The sequence below is a fragment of the Phyllobates terribilis genome, unplaced genomic scaffold (genome assembly GCF_046119375.1).
Source record: "Phyllobates terribilis strain yellow unplaced genomic scaffold, ASM4611937v1 Scaffold_4__5_contigs__length_816908805, whole genome shotgun sequence".
NCBI lineage: Eukaryota > Metazoa > Chordata > Amphibia > Anura > Dendrobatidae > Phyllobates > Phyllobates terribilis.
Window position 1 is genome coordinate 399,432,809 of NW_027362764.1, and position 20,179 is coordinate 399,452,987.

The 20,179-nt window shown below is 50.0% G+C and overlaps 1 protein-coding gene across 1 annotated transcript in view; it reads left to right on the forward strand.

Annotated features, from left to right (window-relative positions):
- ADAMTS16 (ADAM metallopeptidase with thrombospondin type 1 motif 16) overlaps positions 1 to 19,343 on the forward strand; it is a 453,100-nt gene extending 433,757 nt beyond the window's left edge. Inside the window, exons 24-25 of the transcript XR_012320095.1 lie at positions 17,898 to 18,060; positions 19,210 to 19,343. The gene's annotated coding sequence lies outside the window, so the exon portion shown is untranslated. The remainder of the gene's footprint in view (positions 1 to 17,897; positions 18,061 to 19,209) is intronic.
- The last annotated feature ends 836 nt before the right edge of the window (positions 19,344 to 20,179 follow it).

Genomic DNA, 20,179 nt, shown 5'->3' on the forward strand with positions numbered 1-20,179 from the left:
GCTAGCTAATACATATTTCTTTTTGGAACAGAAAGTGTTTGTTACTGTGAACACTGGAGAACCTATAGTAAGGATATAAGTCAACAGAACCACAATGTAAATTAAATACAGGTTGATGCTGCTTTAATTTATATTGCATATGTAGGAAAAAACTCAACATACTGGTGAGTGATATGAAAACGTCCTCCAAACAACACACAAGTTAAAGTGGTGGGTCTGCGTGAAAATCCACAATTAGAACATTTTTTATGGAAAGAGATTCAAATGTCTAATTTGGCGGGCTTAGGATAACTAATTTACCTACTTTACTGAATATGAAATCTGGCCATGGGGATAGGAGAAGTCCTTGGTGGACATGTAAAACACTGGAAAAATGACAGCTGCATCTAAATTGTCTCTTTACCACACACATGCATTCAAAACCAGTATCTTTACTGTTGTGTTATGTTACCGTGTTGCTACTATATTACTGTGTTTCAAAGAACTGCACCTTATAATTTATACTGTATGTGATGCGCCCCCAGGGCCGTGGGGTACTCGGAGGCCGGGCCTCTGGACGCTGATGGGGGGGTATCACGGTGGCTGACCCGGTCCGTGGCCCAGGGCGGTCAATAAAAAGGGGAGTTTGTGAAGTGTTCGTGACACCACCTGTGGAATGCGGCTAAAGGGTGCCGCCGCTGCGGAGCAGTCCTCTGGAGCTGGTGTTACGGCAGCAGGGGTGGTGTGGCTCTCCACAGATAGAGCTAGCTTCAGGGCAGTGTAGGATGTGGTGGTTGCGCTGGGTGTTGTAGTGCCGGGAGGCAAGAGGGCGCAGATGAAAGAATGGACGGAGGCAGTACGGTGCAGTCATCCGAGTTTTTACTCACAGTTATTATGACTGTTCCACTGGTGCACTGTATGGGTGCCAGCCTCCCACGTCGCACTGCGTTCACCAGGCAGGGGTTCAGCACTTCCTCAGGTAGGTTAAGAGCACCTGACAGAACCCCACTTTCTTATGTTCCTAGCTAGACCGTCTTCACGCTGGGTCTTTATCCCTCCTGCCCTGCGCTTCCCACTCTCAATCCCTCTCGGGTGCTCTGAAGTCCCTCCTGTCTTGTTGGAGTTCCCGGACCTGCTTGACCCTCACGGGGATTAGAATGAGGCTTCGGCAACTGACTATATAAGCCAGAAGCCTCCGGTTTTCCCAGCCGAGACTTAGAGTAACACGGCTGGACCAGGGGCCGTTCCCCTTCTTGCGGCCTACGATCCCTCTGTCTTCTGACAGATTCGGGGCATACGGGTGCCGTCCTGCACTCGCCGTACCCCCTAGGATCCCTTCTGTACTAGAACGGAGCCTACTTCTCTGCTCCCCACCTGGGCCTCTATGACTGGGTCCTACTTGTGGAGCAGAGCTCTAAAGACACTCTGCTCCCAGACTGACTTGTCCCACTTACTGCGCTGCCACCCTAAGATGGCTTCCCTTTTTATATCTCACTCTATAGTGCTCCCCTAAACTGCTTCCTCCACCCACACCCACTACTGGTTCCCCCTACCTCTGGGTTCCCCCCACTCCAGCCAGGGACAGGGCTCAGCAGCTGCGCACATGCATGCTGCCCCTCCAGCCGGCCTGGAGCAGTGTAGTGTTGGATGCAGGTGTTGGTGTTCCGAGCAGCACTCCCTCCTTACCTGAGAGAAGGAGATACCACACCTCTAGGTGAGGTGCAGTACCTCTGTGGCGACTGAACCCTCAGGGGCGCCACATATATATTAGCATATGCAAATATTTTAACCTCTTTACCCTCGAAGGTGGTTTGCACGTTAATGACCAGGCCAATTTTTACAATTCTGATCATTGTCACTTTATGAGGTAATACGTCTGGAACACTTCAATGGATCCCACTGATTCTGGGATTTTTTTTTTTCATGACATATTGTACTTCATGATAATGGTAAAATTTCTTTGATATGACTTGCGTTTATTTGTGAAAAAATCTGAAATTTGGCAAAAATTTAGAAAATTTCGCAAGAAATCAATTATTATATGAGAACAATCCCAAGCAAGAAGCTAATACATCTGATCAGGTAAGACTAATCACCCCATTTAATAGCCAGTGTAAGGAATTCACCAACATTATTTATAAACACTGGAGAGTCTTCCAGATGGATCCCATCCTGGGAAAACTGATTACGGAAAGACCAAGTATCACAGCTAGTGATGAGCGAGTATGTTCGCTACTGCTCGGTGCTCGCCCGAGCATCTCACTGCTCGAGATGCTCGGCGCTCGCCGAGTATTTCCAGGATTGATCAGCGGGAGCTCGCTTCTCCTCCGTGCATGTTTGGCGCTCGTTATGAACATGCAGGGATTGCCTGCCACTCACTCTAATGCCGTAGCCATGTTGGTTGTGGCATTACAGTGATTGGCAGGCCGCACAGGGTCATCTGGTCTATATCAGACCTGGAGCCGCCATGCTCGTCACAGTCACTCCGGAATCAGATAGTGTAGGGAGAGGTGCTGCTGAGATAGGGAGAGATTTGCTTGTTTCTAGTTAGTGTAGGTGTACCAAACTATATTAGAGACACATATCCATCTCAACAAACAGTCCTTCTGAGTACTAATCCATCTGCAGAGATATCAGGCAGGCAGTGTATATAGGCAGGCAGGCAGGGTATATAGCAGACTGCAGTGCACATAAGACAAGAGGCTCCATCCCAGTTTTGTCTGCTGCTGCTGTTTGATATTTCTAGAAATAGGCACAGGTCTCAGGGGCCAGGAATAATTTTTTTTGGATCTTAATCCTCATTATTTGCTTAAAAAGCAATCCAGAGAACACAGTTTTTCTGCGCCATTTGCTTGTTGGCACTGCAGAATACAGCCAGGTCCTTTCCATATTACAGCGCTAAAAATCCAGCTATTTAAGACTGTGGATTGTCCGTCACACAGATCACATATAATTCTGCCATTTCTGGCATCCATTAAAAAAATTTTCAGTGTGTCAGTGAAGCAATTCACACCAGTTTGCTGTTCAAAATAGTTATCTACTGGCCAGGTATTCAAAACTGTGTTTTCTCCGTCACACGGGTCACATATACGTTTTCAGAAAATACTGGCATTTCTGGCCTCCATTAAAAAAAAATTCAGTGTGTCAGTGAAGCAATTGACACCAGATTGCTGTTCAAAATAGTTACCTACAGGCCAGGTATTTAAAACTGTGGTTTGTCCGTCACAAGGATCATATATAAGTTTGCTCCAAATTCAGTCATTTGTTGTAAGCGTGGAAGATATTGTCCTCCATTTAAAATGGGCAAGGCACGTGGCAAGGGACGGGGAACTGGACGTGATGGTGATGATAGTGCATGCAGAGGCCGAGGCCGTGGGCAAGCTGAAATTGTGCCACAACAAACACCCACATCTTCTCGCTCGACCTTCCTGTCCCAATTAATAGGGGACCGCAGAACACCACTATTGAACACAGAGCAGTGTGAAAAGGTTATTGATTGGATAGCAGATAATGCTTCCAGTCACTTAGCCACCACCACCACCACCCTGTCTTCCACACGGTCAAGTCTCAGTAGCTGTGAGTCTGGACCGCATATTCCTCACCCTGAACCTCTTTCCTCCCACCATGCCGAGTACCCAGAGACAACTGATCCCACACTTGGACACTCCGAAGAGCTGTTCACTTTTCCATTTATAGATTCGGGCTTCTCGCCTGGTCCACTTGAAGCGAGGCTAGAGGAGATCGCCTGTAGCAATGCCCAAATATTTGAGCAGCCACGGTCACACGAAGGCGGGAAAGTGTCACAAGAGGTGGACGATGATGAGACACAATTACCAGAAATCAATACAAAAAAATCGCTGCACTGCTGTGTAATGGTGCACAAGTAGGGGCCGAACCCACTGACATACAAAAATAGCCTTGGCATTCAAATATTCAAAGCAGTGAAATTTTATTTGCAGTTCATTAGTGAACATAAAACGTTTAAAGTTTCGGTCGCAGTGACCTTCATCAGTTAACGATATTTCAGTATAGTTTGGGGGTTTGGATGTTCAATAAGACAATCCTATGGGAAGCAACTGTTAAGGACCACCTTAGTACATGGGACCTGGCAGGCTTCACAACGCGGTGTCCACCATCCAAACCCCCAAACTATACTGAAATATCGTTAACTGATATGCTCACTAATGGACTGCAAATAAAATTTCACTGCTTTGACAATTACCAGAAAGTCAGGAGGAGGACCAGAGTGCGGAAGTGGAAGACGAGGTGGTGGATGATATAGTAACTGACCCAACCTGGCAGGAGGACATGCAGAGCGAGGAGAGCAGCACACAGGGGGAGGGAGGGAAAGCACGCCAACAGGCAGGAAGAAGCAGTGTGGTGGCCTCAGAAAGAAGGCAGGCAACCGTTCCCTGTAACACCAACACAAAGGAAGTTGCCAGTACAACTGTTAATGTGGCACCCCAGGGGTCTGGTTTCCACAGTAACAGCAGTGTTATGTCTGAGAGCAGGTGGGAGGTCTCTTGGTCAGGAATCCTATGCATGCCACACCTCCTGCCCAGTCCTGGGAGGGGAAGGACTTCCCCTATATAAACCTGGGGCTGAGGCAGGGTTAGAGAAGAAGAGTAGAGAGAAGAAGAGAAGCAGTGATAGGAAAGAAAGATCAGGAGCTCTGTGGGAGTCGTGCTAAGAGGAGATCAGGGCTGGAAGCTGTAGAGCTCGCCCTGATTGAAGATTTCTTACCGGACCCGGAGTCCGAGGCTGTGGGGACTAACTCCTACCCAGCAGCAGAAACCGACCGGCAGGGGATTTCAGGTCCTCTGGCCCAGAAACCCGAAGGCTCGGTCACACGTGTGGGACCAGCACCGCCGTCGTGGAGCGGAAGCTACTAGAAGGCCCCGAGTCACCGGCCATACGGGTGAGCACCACACGGTACACTCAGGGACGTGGGCTACCTTTACCCGCCTCTAGCAAGGTAGCCAGAAGAGTACAATTAGTTGGGGAGGCCTACAACTCCACCTGGCCAAGGGGGATCCCATCTGCTCAAGGACTGACCAGGCCCCGACCGCTAGCCAGTACTCCGGGAGGGTCTATCTTTGTCACCAGTAAAGACCCTGAACTACACCGTATCGTCTCTGAGTGATTCCTGCTACCCCCATCATCCACGTCGGCTGCCCTGAGGCCATACCCCTCCCGTTGGGGGTTATACCATCCACGCTGCACCATCCTCCCACCGGCCTCAGCGGTTTGCCCTGCAGCGGCAGCTCCATAGCTGCATTCAACGGGTGGCGTAGTCGTTCTACATCTACTGCTAATATACCGCCACTTAGTCTGACTCCCTGGGCACGGACCGGGTCACCGCCACGAGACTACTACCCCTATCAGATCCGGCTCCGGGTAGTCCCTGCGTGCGCAATGCTGCATCACATAGGCCCAGGGCGCGTCATTAGGTCTTCCCGAGTCTGGTTGTTTTTTAAAGACTCTGCCACTAACCCCAGAAAGGCCATTTACACTACCTGCCAGGCCAGCATCAGCAGGGGTGGCAAAACGACCAGCCTGACCACGACCAGCATGATCAGGCACATGGCAGCAAAGCACCCGACTTTGTGGGCCGAACCCGAGGGTCCAGGAACAGTGTCTGCGGGTGGCACCATTGCTTCTTCCGCTGTTGCACATGCAAGCCAATCCCCTGTCCATGGTGCATGCGAAGATGCCTCCTGCCCTGCACCTGTCGTTGCACACTCTCAAGTAGCAGCATCAGGAAGCACGTCCACGTTCTTGTCCCAGCGCAGCATTCAGTTGTCCATACCAGTCCTTGGAACGCAAGCGCAAAAATGCAGCCAACGCCCCACAGGCAACAGTATTAAATTCCCACATTTCACGACTGCTTGTGCTCTAAATGTTGCCTTTTAGGCTCGTGGAGATGGAAGCAATCCGCAACCTGATGGCGGCGGCCATCCCTCGGTACTTGGTCCCCAGCCGCCACTATTTCTCCCAGTGTGCCGTCCACGCATTACACAAGCACTTGTCCCAAAACATTAGCCGTGCCCTCAACAACGAAGTTACCGGGAAAGTCCACCTAACCACGGACACGTGGACAAGTGCTTGTGGGCAGGGACGGTACATCTCGCTGGCAGAACACTGGGTTAACATAGTGGAAGCCAAGACCCAGTCGGCCCTTGGGATGGAACATGTCCTCCCGACGCCAAGGATTGCGGGCCCTAGGTCAATCAGGGTTGCCCCCACAGTCTACAGCTCCTGCACCTCATCCTTGTTACGGATCAAGGTGGTGGAACCTCTGTGCTGTGATACCAGGAGGGACCAGATGGGCATAACTATGTGCCTACCCGGACCGACCCTGGTCACATGGCGGCTTAGTCGACTCCGTGAACCAAGGAGAAACCGGGAAGGTGAACCAGGTGCCACTCTGGGACCAACCTTGTGTGAGAGCAGGTGACTCCCACGGCACTGATGGCTGAGGCCAACAGGCACAGCGAATGAGCACAGCTGGCAGACAGGCAGGTGATGCGGGTAGACAGGCACAGCCTATAGGCAGGCTGGTGGGTACGGTAGATAGACAGGCAGGAGGGCACGGCTGATATGCAGGCAGGCGGGCACAGATGATAGACAGGCCGGCGGGCACGGCTGATAGACAGTCTGGCGGGCCCGGCTGATAGACAGGCTGGCGGGCACGGCTGATAGACAGGCTGGTGGGTACTGGAACCTGAGGACTGAGGAAAGTTAGCACACAAACAACAATCTTGCACAGGCACCTCCATTTTGGAGGAGGTGCCTTATATAGGGGAAGTCCTCCGGCCATTGGCCGGGGACTCTTTAGGATGGCGCGTGGCCCCTTTAAGAGGGAGGGAGCATGCGCGCGCCCTAAGCACAGTTCGCGTGCCCCGGGAAGACGCAGGAGGGGAGCCGGAGGACGCTGGACCGGGACCGCGGCGACCAAACCCCTTCCAATCCACAAGAAAGAAAGTTTTTCCTCTTACCCTCTTGATGGCCAAAATGTTCTCTACCTCAAAGACGTCCTCAGATGAGACTGGAGCTGGAGTGGTACCTGGATAGTCAGAGAAAAGATTAAGGACAACAGGCTTGAGGAGAGACACGTGAATGAAATTGGGAATCCGTAAGGAGACAGGGAGTTTCAGTTTGTACACCACTGGATTTATTTGGTTCAGAATCTCGAAAGGACAGATGAACCACGGGCCCAACTTGTATGATGGTATCTTGAGACGGACATATTTGGAGGAAAGCCAGACCTTGTCTCCCGGACAAAATAGAGGCAGATCCAGACGTCTCTTATCAGCATGATTCTTCATCCGCTCGAAGGACTGAAGAAGCACAGATATAGTGTCTTCCCAAATCACCAAAAATTCACTGACGAGAGAATCCGCAGCAGGACTGTCCACTGAAGAGGATACAGGAAATGGAATTCGGGTGTGTTGACCGTAAACCACAAAAAATGGAGACTTAGCAGAGGACTCACTCACATGGTTGTTATAAGAAAACTCGGCCAAAGGCAGGAGTTCTACCCAATGGCTATGGTGAGCGTTGACAAAGTGCCGAAGAAAACTGGTAAGGATCTGATTAATACGTTCCACTTGACCATTGGACTGAGGATGATAGGCCGAAGAAAAGTCCAAAGAGACATCAAGCACCTTGCACGTGGCTCTCCAGAAGTGAGAAGTGAACTGAACTCCTCGGTCCGAGACAATGTGGAGGGGTAAGCCGTGGGGACGAAAGATGTGACGGATAAAGTCCTTAGCCAGCACAGGTGTGGATGGAAGACCAGGCAGAGGGATGAAGTGAGCCATCTTGGAGAAGCAGTCAGCGACCACCCAAATGATGGTTGAACCGGAAGATACTGGGAGATCAGTGATGAAGTCCATAGCAATGTGTTGCCAAGGAGCATAAGGCACAGGAAGAGGAAGAAGATGACCAGCTGGAAGGTGCCTAGTTATCTTGTTACGGGCACAAGAGGAACAAGCAGCGACAAAATCCGCAACATCTTTGCGCACGGTGGGCCACCAATAATGTCGGGCAATGAGCAGAAGCATCTTCCTCTGGCCGGCATGACCAGCCAATTTGGACGAATGACCCCTGAGTAAGACCCTCCTCCGATCCTGAGCCGTTACAAAGTTCTTACCAGGAGGTAGATGAAACAGGTCAAACGGAGCAACAGGCATTATTCTGGAGGGGTCAATGATGTGTAGAGGCTCCTCCTCTTGGTCGGTAAACAGAAAAGAGCGTGAGAGAGCATCAGCTTTAATATTCTTGTCTGCCGGGCGGTAATGGAGAGAGAAGAAGAAACGAGCAAAGAACAAAGACCATCTGGCCTGGCGCAGATTTAGTCTTTGGGCGGTCTGCAAGTAAGCGAGGTTTTTATGGTCAGTGTAGATGACCACTGAGTGCAGAGCCCCCTCAAGCAAGTAGCGCCACTCCTCCAGCGCTAATTTGATGGCCAGCAGTTCTCGATCCCCTATGGAGTAATTGCGCTCGGACGAAGAAAAGAGTTTTCAGAAGAAGCCGCAGGTCACCATTCGACCGGATGAGGATTTCTGGATGAGCACTGCTCCGGCCCCAGAGGAAGAAGCATCAATCTCCAGGAAGAACTGTTTATTGCAATCAGGACGATGTAACACTGGAGCGGAGGAGAAGGCTTGCTTAAGAGAAACAAAGGCATTTTCCGCCTTGGAAGACCATTCCCTGGGATTTGCTCCTTTACGGGTGAGAGCAGAGATGGGAGCAGTAAGGGAGGAGAAATGAGGAATGAAGAGGCGGTAATAGTTAGCGAATTCTAGAAACCGCTGAATAGCCTTCAACCCCTCGGGTCGGGGCTACTTTAAGACGGCAGACACCTTCTCGGGATCCATCCGCAGCCGGTCTCAGAGATGATATATCCCACAAATGGTAGGGAGGTCTGCTCAAAGAGGCACTTCTCATACTTATCGAACAGGCGATTCTTCTAAAGCCGCAGTAGTACCTGACGAACATCCCTCTGGTGAGAGGGCAGATCAGGGGAGAACACCAAGATATCGTCCAGGTACACCACCACGCAGGAATACAGGAAATCTCAGAAGTAGTGATGAGTGAGCATGCTCACTACTGCTCGGTGATCGCCCGAGCATCTCACTGCTCAAGATGCTCGGCGCTCGCCGAGTATTTCTGGTGTTGCTTGGCGGGAGCTCGGGTCCCCACCCTGCATGTTTGGCGCTCTTTAGAGCGCCAATCAACATGCAGGGATTGCCTACCACTCACCGTAATGCTGTAGCCATGTTGGTTGTGGCATTACAGTGATTGGCTGGCCGCACAGCGTCATCAGGTCTATATCAGACCTGGCGCTGCCATGCTCGTCACAGTCACTCCGAAATCAGGCAGAGTAGGGAGAGGTGCTGCTGCCTCAGGGAGAGATTTGCTTGTGTAGTAGGAAGTGTAGGGAGAAAAACCGTACATTACACATATCCATCTTAACAAACAGTCCTTTTGAGGACTAACTAATCCATTTGCAGAGATATCAGGCAGGCAGTGTATATAGGCAGGCAGGCAGGGTATATAGCAGACTGCAGTGCATATAGCACAAGAGGCTCCATTCCAATTCTGCCTTCTGCTGCTGTTAGATATTTCTATACAAAGACCCAGGTCTTAGGGGTCAGGAATACTTTTTTTTGGATCTTAATCCTCATTATTTGCTTAAAAAGCAATCCAGAGAACACCGTTTTTCTGCGCCATTTGCTTGTTGGCACTGCAGAATACAGCCAGGTCCTTTCCATATTACAGAGCTAGAAATCCAGCTATTTAAAACTGTGTTTTCTCCGTCACACGGATCACATATACGTTGTCAGAAAATGCTGCCATTTCTGGCCTACATTAAAAATTTCCTTTAGTGTGTCAGTGAAGCAATTCACACCAGTTTGCTGTTCAAACTACTTACCTACAGGCCAGGTATTTAAAACTCTGTTTTCTCCGTCACACGGATCACATATACGTTGTCAGAAAATACTGCCATTTCTGGCCTCCATTAAAAATTTCCTTTTGTGTATCAGTGAAGCAATTCACACCAGTTTGCTTTTCAAACAACTTACCTACAGGCCAGGTATTTAAAACTCTGTTTTCTCCATCACAGTGAGCATGGAAGATATTGTCCTCCATTTAAAATGGGCAAGGCACGTGGCAAGGGACAGGGAACTGGACGTGATGGTGATGGTGCATGCAGAGGCTGAGGACAAGGCCGTGGGCAAGCTGAAATTGTGCCACAACAAACACCCACATCTTCTCATCTGACCTTCCTGTCCCAATTCCTAGGGGACCGCAGCACACCACTATTGAACCCAGAGCAGTATCAAAAGGTTGTTGGTTGGATAGCGGATAATGATTCCAGTCACTTAGCCACCACCACCACCCTGTCTTCCACATGGTCAAGTCTCAGTAGCCGTGAGTCTGGACCACATATTCCTCACCCTGATACTCCTTCCTTCCACCATGCCGAGTGCCCGGAGACAACTGATCCCATACTTGGACACTATGAAGAGCTGTTCACTTTTCCATTTATAGATTCGGGGCTCTCGCCTGGTCCACTTGAAGTGGGGCAAGAGGAGATGGCGTGTAGTGATGCCCAAATATTTGAGCAGCCACGGTCACACGGAGGCGACAGTGGGAAAGTGTCACAAGAGGTGGACGATGATGAGACACAATTGCCAGAAAGTCAGGAGGAGGACCAGAGTGCGGAAGTGGAAGACGAGGTGGTGGATGATATAGTAACTGACCCAACCTGGCAGGAGGACATGCAGAGCGAGGACAGCAGCACACAGGGGGAGGAAGGCAGAGCACCCCAACAGGCAGGAAGAAGCAGTGTGGTGGCCGAAGATAGAAGGCAGGTGTAACATACCTGGCGGCGTCCTTGCATAGTGGTCCATCTCCCACTGTGCAAGAGCGCGCACTTGATCTCCAATCCAGAATGTCTCTCTGGCTTCCCTCCATGCTGTCTGTTTGCTTCTGTTTCTGCTGCTTAAGGGCGGCGCCCCATCACTTCCTGCTTTTTGTACCTGCTGCAGGCACACCCCTTGTGCGTCCTCAGCCTATTGCTGTCTGTCACCTGGTATTTAAACCAGCTGCTCCAATTAACCCATGCCTGAGCATTGTGTTCTGTCAGTTGGCTTCTGGTCACTGATATGCCAGGTCCCGTTTATGTTTCCTGCCTTCGGTATCAGTTCCCGTGTCTGAACTGTGTCCTCTCTGTATTATCTTCTAGCCTGTTGTCTTCTGCCTATCCTGGAGGCTGTATTTCCAGGCCTGTGTGAACTCGCTCCTGCCTGTTCGTTCCGCCTTCTAGGGGCCGCTTACCTAGACCCGCTCCAGTATCTTGCTGCTGTGTCTGTTCTTGTCTGAATACTCTTCTAGCCTGTTTTCTGTGTTTCTCTATGTCCGTACCTTCCATTTTCTGCAGAGTCTGAACTCGTACCTAACTCCTGCTCGTTGTCACTGTACTTCCGTTTGTGAGTTTGTGGTCCACTCGCTACTTCTCTGCAAGTACCCTGTGGGTATCTGGTTCTGCCTTTCCCTTCCTGTCTGTTCCGTGTGAACTGAGCCCTGTTCCCTCCGCTCTGCCTTGCTTGCCGCTTCGGCGGTTCTTGCTTGCTCAGCCCTGTCCACCGCGTCTGCGGTTTTGCTTTGCTCAGCCCTGTCCACCGCGTCTGCGGTTTCGCTTTGCTCAGCCCTGTCCACCGCGTCTGCGGTTTCGCTTTGCTCAGCCCTGTTCACCGCGTCTGCGGTTTCGCTTTGCTCAGCCCTGTCCACCGCATCTGCGGTTTCGCTTTGCTCAGCCCTGTCCACCGCGTCTGCGGTTTCGCTTTGCTCAGCCTTGTCCACCGAGTCTGCGGTTTCGCTTTGCTCAGCCCTGTCCGCCGCGTCTGCGGTTTCGCTTCGCTCAGCCCTGTCCGCCGCGTCTGCGGTTTCGTTTTGCTCAGCCTTGTCCACCGCGTCTGCGGTTTCGCTTTGCTCAGCCCTGTCCACCGCGTCTGCGGCTTCGCTTTGCTCAGCCCTGTACACCGCGTCTGCGGTTTCGCTTTGCTCAGCCCTGTCCACTGCGTCTGCGGTTTCGCTTTGCTCAGCCCTGTCCACCGCATCTGTGGTTTCGCTTTGCTCAGCCCTGTCCACCGCGTCTGTGGTTTCGCTTTGCTCAGCCTTGTCCACCGCGTCTGCGGTTTCGCTTCGCTCAGCCCTGTCCGCCGCGTCTGCGGTTTCGCTTCTCTCAGCCCTGTCCGCCGCGTCTGCGGTTTCGTTTTGCTCAGCCTTGTCCACCGCGTCTGCGGTTTCGCTTTGCTCAGCCCTGTCCACCGCGTCTGCGGCTTCGCTTTGCTCAGCCCTGTCCACCTCGTCTGCGGTTTCGCTTTGCTCAGCCCTGTCCACCGCGTCTGCGGTTTTTCTCTTTGCTCAGCCCTGTCCACCGTGTCTGCGGTTTCGCTTTGCTCAGCCCTGTCCACCGCGTCTGCGGTTTCACTTTGCTCAGCCCTGTCCACGGCGTCTGCGGTTTTGCTTTGCTCAGCCCTGTCCACCGCGTCTGCGGTTTCGCTTTGCTCAGCCCTGTCCACCGCGTCTGCGGTTTCGCTTTGCTCTGCCCTGTCCACCGCGTCTGCAGTTTCGCTTCGCTCAGCTCTGTCCACCGCGTCTGCGGTATCGCTTTGCTCAGCCCTGTCCACCGCGTCTGCGGTTTCGCTTTGCTCAGTCCTGTCCACCGCGTCTGCGGTTTCGCTTTGCTCAGTTTTGTCTACCGCGTATGCGGTTTTGCTCTGCTCAGCCTTGTCTACCGCGTCTGCGGTTCTGCTCTGCTCCGCCTTGTCTACCGCGTCTGCGGTTCTGCTCTGCTCGGCCTTGACTACCGCACCTGCGGTTTCGCTTTACTCTGTTTACCGCATGTGCGGCTCCGAATTTGTCTCCCAGTCTGTACTGGACCCTACCCAGCCTGCGCTCTAGTCTGCCTGTTCCTGCATTCCCCGGTGTGGGTCAACAGCCGTGTCCGGAGTCTGACCTGGAGTAGACCCTGGTCCCTCTGCTCGGTTCCTCCCTGGTGCACTGGCGTTGTATGCCGTCGTGCGACCTTGGTCGGATCGGGCAGATACTTAGTTACGCCCCTCCAGACACTCTCCGGTTCATGGCACAGTGGAACCACTAAACACGCACACGCCAGTCAGTCCGGGCGTGTGTATTAAAACAAGCAACCATTCCCTGTAACACCAACACGAAGGAAGTTGCCAGTACAACTGTTAGGTCTTCCCGAGTCTGGTTGTTTTTTTAAAGACTCTGCCGATAACCCCAAAAAGGCCACCTGCCAGGCCAGCATCAGCAGGGGTGGCAAAACGACCAGCCTGACCACCACCAGCATGATCAGGCACATGGCAGCAAAGCACCTGACTTTATGGGCCGAACCCCAAGGTCCAAGAACAGTGTCTGCACCATTGCTTCTTCCACTGTTGTGCATGCAAGCCAATCCCCTGTCCATGGTGCATGCGAAGATGCCTCCTGCCCTGCAGCTGTCGTTGCGCACTCTCAAGTAGCAGCATCAGGAAGCACGTCCATGTCCTTGTCCCAGCGCAGTGTTCAGTTGTCCATACCAGTCCTTGGAACGCAAGTGCAAATATGTAGCCAACGCCCCACAGGCCACACTACTAAATTCTCACATTTCACGTCTGCTTGCGCTCGAAATGATGCCTTTTAGGCTCGTGGAGACGGAAGCATTCCGCAACGTGATGGCAGTGGCCGTCCCTCGGTACTCGGTCCCCAGGAACTGGGTCAATCAGGGTTGCCCCCCCCCGGTCTACAGCTTCTGCACCTCATCCTCCTCAGCCTCCTCCTCCTCTTCAGCCTCCATCTCCGAAATGACCACATCAGTCACAAGCTGTAAGAACTGCAGCACTGCCTCGGCCAAGCGGCAACAGGCTAAAGCTAAATATGCTAAGGTGACAAACCGCACAATGCTGAAGAGTTGTGGACAGCTCTGAAAGAGCAGGCAGATCTGTGGCTCACACCGCTGAACATACAGCCAGGCATGGTCGTGTGTGACAATGGCCGGAACCTGGTGGCGGTTCTGAGGCGAGGCAAGCTCACACATGTACCATGCCTGGCCCATGTGCTTAACCTCCTGGTTCAGCGGTTTCTCAAATCCTACTCGGAGCTGCCGGATCTGCTTGTTAAAGTAAGCCACCTGTGCGCCCATTTTAGAAAGTGACCTACAGCTTCCGCTGCCCTTGCCGTGTTTTAGCAGCATTTGCAGCTTCCGGCTCATAGACTGGTGTGTGATGTCCCCACGCGTTGGAACTCTACACTGCAGATGTTGGGAAGGATTTGTGAGCAGAAGAGGGCAGTTGTTGAGTACCAGCATCAACAAGGCAGTCGGTATTCAGTTCAGACTCCACACATAAGACCTCAGGAGTAGACATGGATGCCAGACATATGCACCATCCTCCAAAATTTGAGGACTCCACCCAGATGGTGAGTGGTGATGATGCCATAATTAGCGTCACCATCCCGCTTCTCTGCCATCTGAAATGCTCTCTGCTCACAATCAAAGAGGATGCATTGCAGGCAGAGCACGATGAGATGGAGCAAGGAACCATACAGGGTGATTACACACAGCCAAGCCTCATCTCATCCCAACATGGATTGGGTGACAATGAGGAAGAAGAGGAGGAGGAAGGACAGGAGCTATTTTCATGCACTATAGACGGTACTACCTGCACAGCTGTCATACCGTCTGTTCAGCATGGATGGCCAGAGGACAGAGAGGAGGAGGAGGAGAGCATGGTCAGTCATCCTCTTGGTGAGGACACAGAAGTCTTGCCTGTTAGTAGTCTGGCACGCATGGCTGAGTTTATGTTTCGCTGCTTTTCCCATAACCCTCACGTTCTCAAAATTTTGGGTGACAGTCATTACTGATTGGTGACACTTCTAGACCCATGCTACAAGGAGAGCTTTATATCTCTTATTCCTGAGGCGGACAGGTCTACAAAAATGAGGCTGTACCAGAAGGCCCTTGTTGCGGAACTATTAAAAAAATTCCCATCTGAAAACGCTGGTGACAGAGGGCACACTTCATTGGACAATCAAGGAGTACAGGCGAGAGAGACACAACTTCAATCCAGCAGAGGCAGGGGAACACTGTCTAAGTTCTGGGAGAGTTTTTTCAGAACCTCCCATCGCACAGGCCTTGAGGCGCGGGGTACTCTCACAAGGAGTGCAAAGTTTTGGAAGATGCTGAGGGAGTACCTTGCCGACCGTACCAACGTCCTCCGTGATTCCTCTGTGCCTTATAATTATTTGGCATCCAAGCTGGATACGTGGAATGAACTGGCCTGCTCTGACGCCAGCATTTTATCAGAGCGGGTTTTTAGTGCCGCTGGTGGAGTTATAGCTGATAAGCGCATCCGCCTCTCAACTGAAAATGCTGACAGGCTGACTATTATAAAAATGAACAAGGGCTGGATTGGGCCAGACTTCTCAAAACCACAGAATGATAGCAGCGTAACATAAAATCAAATCCAGTGTCTTTTCTTGGGAGATGTATTAGGTGGATTTGAACCTAGGATCCCAGGGCTGCAAGGCTTCAGTGCTAACCACTGATCCAATGTGCTGCCATTCACCATTTGATATCTAACAGGCTGGAGAAACTTGCACCTACTGCTACTCTATCTTCAGCTCCTTTGTGAGAAACTAATGTATTTGGTCAGCCACTCAGTCTACCAAATAAAATTCCTGAGAAGGAATTTGGGGAAGGTTTTGCTACTGGTACTGGGGGCAGTGCTAATACCATGGTGTCGTACCATAGTTTACTGGAAATATTCCAGGCTGGTAGGAGGCAAGCAGATTCCCACAGAAAAGTACCAGCAGTAAGGTTCAGGGACCCGCGCTTGTAGAAGGTGGAAACAACACCGGGAGAAATAGTGGCGGCTGGGGACCGAGTATGGACACGAGGCATGAGGTTGTGAAAAGCTTCCGCCTCCACGAGCCTAAAAGGCCACATTTCAAGTGAAAGCAGCTTTAGAGGACTTCCTGGGAGAAATGACAGCTGGGTAGATATGGTTTCCCAAGTCCTTTCACCAAGCTAAAGAATATGGCTGTTGTGAAATACAACTCAGCAAAAAAAGCTGTGGACTGGCTCCATACCGTCCCTGGCCACATTTACCTGTCCACGTGTTTGTGGTTAAGCGGTCCTTCCAGTAAGTGCACTGGGGAGGGCACGGGTAATGTTGTGGGACCCGTGCTTGTGGAAGGCGGAGACGACACCGGGAGAAACAGTGGCAGCTGGTGACCGAGTATGGACACCCGGCCGCCGCCAGCATGAGGTTATGAAAAGCTTCTGCCTCCACGAGCCTAAAAGGCCACATTTCAAGTGCAAGCAGCTGTCAAAAATTTGGCAGTATAGTATTGCAGCCTGTGGGTGGGTGGGTGTCTGGCTGCATACTTGAGCTTGCATTCCAAGGAATGGGGTAGGGACAACTGAACGCTGCACTCGGACAAGGACGTGGACGGTGATTGCTGCAAGTCTGCAACGACAGGTGCATGGCGGGAGGCATCTTTGCATGCGTCAAGGATCACTTATGATGGGCACACTTTTAGGCAGTGACCTGGGAGTCATAGATGCTTCCAGAGGTCTTCCCCATGCTCTTCCCATGTCTTTTCAGCACTGTATTCATGTGTCTGATGATGTGTCACACACCACATGGCCAGATAAAGTTGTAAAATGTTAAAATGACATTTCCTGGTGAATGCATTTGTCTTGGTTGAAAACAATGAAAAGTGGAAAAACACATCAAAAACGCTACATGTGAACATAGCCCAAGGTGTGGAGGAGTATTTTTGTTTTTGGTTATTTATTTTGCCTTATATACAAGTCATTGCCCTGGAAAGGATGTTCCTTAACATATTTCCCAGGAAAATCCATTTTGGTTTTGTTTTTGTATGTTTTATTGTGAGTCTGTAAAAGTGGCATAATACTCTGACAACGTTGTTGACAGCAGTGACTTGGGAGTCAGAAATGCTTCCAGGTGTCTTCCCCATGCTGTTCCCATGCCATTTGAGCACTGTTCCCATCGATTTGGGCAATTTTCAGGCCCTCTGCAGACTGCCGGGGGGAGCCGCCAGAAAAATGCTTGAGGTTCCCATAGACTTACATTGGGCTCGTTGCTCGGGTCGAGCACCCGAGTATTCCAATTTCCTTCACCCAAGCAACAAGTACCCGAGCATTTTAGTACTCGCTTATCACTAATCACAGCTAAGAGATTGAAAAACCTGAAGGATCTACTTGTTCGGAGCCATTACCAGATAGTTAAGACTAATGATACCTCTTTTATTAATCACATTAAGGGTTTTTGCCCATGTGGGCATTGCAAGGCTTGTCAAAATTTGGTTAAAGGAAAAAAATTTACCCACTCCAGTAACAGTGAAGAATTTATTATAAATCAATTCTTGACGTGCTCCTCGAAGGGGGTGGTCTACTTAGCGGAATGCCCCTGCCAGAAAAAATATGTGGGTATGACCACCCAAGAACTAAAAGTCAGAGTATGCGAGCATATACGCTACATTGAAAAATCCAAAGACTCAGAGGAAGAAGGTGAACTTAAAACCCTACCAAGGCATTTCAATACTTTTCACAATAGTGGTGGCAGGCTTTTGAAGATCAAAGCCATCGACCAGGTATCGTTGAGCTCTAGAGGGGGCGATTTATTTAAAATTCTTTCCCAGGTAGAAAGCCGGTGGATTTTCAGGCTTAAAACGGTTACTCCGCTGGGATTGAATCAAAATTTTGGGTTTCATTTATTTCTATAAACCACGTGGCTATATGTTCCCAGGCTTTGTTTATGGGTTAAGGGTGTTTTTTAACTTTATTGCTGTGTACTTATTTTGTATTTTTTGTTTAGTTTTCATAGTGATCCTGTCCCAGGAGGGCTTAGCTGTGAACCTGGCCACACCTTCTCAGTGTTGGCAGAACTACTACATGAGAAAACGGACCTGAGTACTTACCTGTTTGCGTTAGGTGGTGTGGATGGATGTGGTGGATCCATTCTTGTACTGGTGACACTGGTAAGTTTTCTACGGCTATCAGCTGTGTGGGCACCTGATGTTGAACCCAAACTCAAAGGATCAATTTACCTATGGGCACAATATAAGAGGACTCCTTTCATGCATAATGTATTTGAATTTTTTACATTACAGACCTTGGTGGTGAAAAAATCTTCTTACCACTCCATTATGAATTCACTTAGAAATTGAATATGAATTAATAAGGCCTTGATGTACTGTACATTTATATTCTGTGTAATGTATTGTTATAATCTGTGGTATAACTATTATAGTTGACAAATCATGAGCATGTGCATGAGCACTTTGGGAATTCTTGCTATGTTTATATGTTGTATCACATGGACCATACTATTGTTAAGAATTCACTTTTCAATATTATTTAATAATCCCAATATCCACTGCTGTACCATTGTCCTATAATATATTTGGGTAGGGAACTATTCAATCCTCCCCCCCCCTTTCCCCTGATCCCTCTCAAGTTTTCAGACTCACCAGCATTGCCTTGTCCACACTATGTGCGCCCGTGCGCATGCATGCTGCAGTCACGCCTGGTTCTTTGGACTCTCGGCACTGCAGGCGCTCCACCGCCAATGGACGGAAGTTCCCTATAGGAAGTGAAGAGCGGTGGCACATGCGCTGACCAAGGCACATGCCGCCGTACTACCTGACGCTACTAATTATTACACACCATTGGTTGATGGGCACTATTTAAACATACCTTTGGCTACCCGAGGGCATGCCCCCGTGACGAAGTGAGGGCGAAACGCGCGTAGGGGCGTGGGGACGCACTTTCCATATCTGATTCAGTATGTAAGTACCGAGGCCACTCTGAATATGCGTTGTCTGATTTAAATTATATTTGAATTGGATCAGGCTGTGAGATGAGCTTATTAATGTGTAATGCTCACATGGGGGATTGAAATTTGATTGGCATTTTATCCTATTTACTCAAAATCTTCCTTTTAGATACCCTAATATAGTGATCAACTAATTGATTCTCATAACCTACCTTCTTGCACTAAGCACATAGCACTTTAGGTAGAGATAGGGGGTCTATTATTGAAAACTGTATGGTATACTGTTGGCAAGGTTCAGAAGGGAAGGAGCGCCATTTGACTTTTTGAATGTAAAATTTGCTTGAATACTTAGCAGATGCCATGTCTCGTTTGGAGAGTCCCTGATGTGCCTAAACAGTGGAAACCGCCCACATCTGAACCCATTTTGGAAACTAGACCCCTCAAGGATTTTATCAAGCGGTATAGTGAACATTTTGAACCCAGAGGTATGACACAAAATTTGATAACATTAGGTCATCATATTGAATAAGTTGTCATTAGCCTTGAGCGCAAGTGCTCGCTACTTTAGTTTGCATTGGGGACTCAGGTATGCACCATGTATTGCTGGTGCTCGAGTGACATGCTCGAGTCCCCACCCCATATGTTTCACAGTTGTTTAGACACCCAAAATAAAACATGCGGGATCGCTCATGCATGGCAGGCAATCCCCGCAAGGTTTTTTTGGCTGTATGACAGCCGCAAAACATGTGGGGCGGGGACTTGAGCATGTCACTCAAGAACCCGCGATACTCGGTGCATACCCGAGCACCCAATGCAAACTCAAGTAGAGAGCACTTGTGCTCAACACTAGTCGCCATATCGCCATTTTTTTTTCTTTTCTTTTGAAAAAATGCCAACCCTAACTCAACCCCAACCCTAGCACAACCCCAACCCTAGAATGACCCCAACCCTAGCACGACCCCAGCCCTAGCACAACCCTAACCCTAGCACAACCCTAACTCTAGCACAACCCTAACCCTAGCACAACCCTAACCCTAATACAACCCTAACCCTAGAGTTGATTTTTTATGCCGTTCCTCGTGCTTTATAAGCGATTAGATTACTTTATTTTTCAGGTCGGTGCAATTACAGCGATATCAGATCCATATCGGGTTTTTATGTTTGGCAGCTGTCACACTAAAAGACGCTTTTTTTTTGCAAAGACTAGTTTTTGCAACCATTTTTCCATGTTTCGGCCGACAGAGTCATGTAAGGGCTTGTTTTATTGCGAAACGATTTGACTTTTTTATTGGTACCATTTTTGGGCAAATTACATTTTTTGA